This window comes from Galeopterus variegatus, unplaced genomic scaffold (genome assembly GCF_000696425.1).
Source record: "Galeopterus variegatus unplaced genomic scaffold, G_variegatus-3.0.2 Scaffold11059, whole genome shotgun sequence".
NCBI lineage: Eukaryota > Metazoa > Chordata > Mammalia > Dermoptera > Cynocephalidae > Galeopterus > Galeopterus variegatus.
Genome location: NW_007737170.1, coordinates 54739 through 56034, shown reverse-complemented (window position 1 = coordinate 56034; position 1296 = coordinate 54739).

The window sequence follows — 1296 nt, the reverse complement described above, 5'->3', positions numbered from 1 at the left end:
AACTACTGGACAAATGTAAAGGGAAAACATAATCAATAGATGAAAACCCCAAGATGACCTGGGTATAGGAATTATCAGATAAAGACAATAAAGCAGTTATTATATTCTCAACAAGATAAAGAAAAGCACATGTGAATGAAAAGATAGGAAACTTTAGCAGAGAAATAGAAAAATATAAACTGTTTTCTGTATAGAGAAAATAAAAAACTATAGAATAAAACTCTAAAATAGAAATAGAAACTACAAAAACCATAAAACAGAAGTTTTATGGGATTACAAACTGAAAAAATATATCTGAAAAATACTTTCCATGGCTTAACAGCAGAATGGAAATAAAAGAGGAAAGAGTCAGTGAGCTTGAATATAGATCAACAAAAATTATCCAATCTGAAAAACATGGAGAAAAAAAAAAAAACACCTTCTTTTAGTGAATGGAGTCTCAAGGACTTGTGGAATAATATCCAAAGATATAACATATGTGTAACTGGGGTCAGGTTTAGAAGCAGGAAAGCAAGGTTTCAAATGACCATGGAATTCTCATCAGAAATCACGGAGGCCATAAGTCAATAGAACAGCATCTTTAAAAGTCTTGGCCAACAAACCTGATCTTCAAGAAATGCTAAAGAAATCTCTTCAGGTTGAAGGGAAATTATATGAGAGAGAAACCTCAATGTTCAGGAATAAAAGAGAACATTGGAATTGGCAAATAGTTGGGTAAACATAAAGGACCATTTTTCCCTCTTAAGCTATTTAAGATACTTTTTAAATTTTACTTCTTAAGGAAAAAAATCTGTAATAATAGTGGGGTTTTCAATATATGTAGATATAAAACACATGACAACTACAGTAAACTAAAAAACAGTTGGGGAGTTAGGAAGGCTTATGTGATTGCAAGATTTCTATATATTGTGTGAAGTGTACAGTAGTAACTCCAAGTAGATTGAGAAATTTAGATTATATTGTAATCCCTAGCACAACTAAAAACACAATACAAAAAGATATAGCCAAAAAGCCAATAGATCAATTAAAATGGAATAGAAGTAGAAAAGAAAAGTTGCCCAAGGAACAAGCCCTGGGTATTCCAACATTTAGAAGGCAGGGAGATGGAAGAGGAACAGAAACCAATAACAAAGACTGAGAAAGAATGAACATAAAACTGGGAGGCAACCCAAGACAGCGGGATACTGAGAAGGAGGGATTGAGCAATTGTCTCAAATGTGGTTGCTAGGGTTAAATAAATGAGGTCTAAGAAGTAACTGCTGGATTTAACAGTGAGAAGTTCTTTGGTGACTTTGG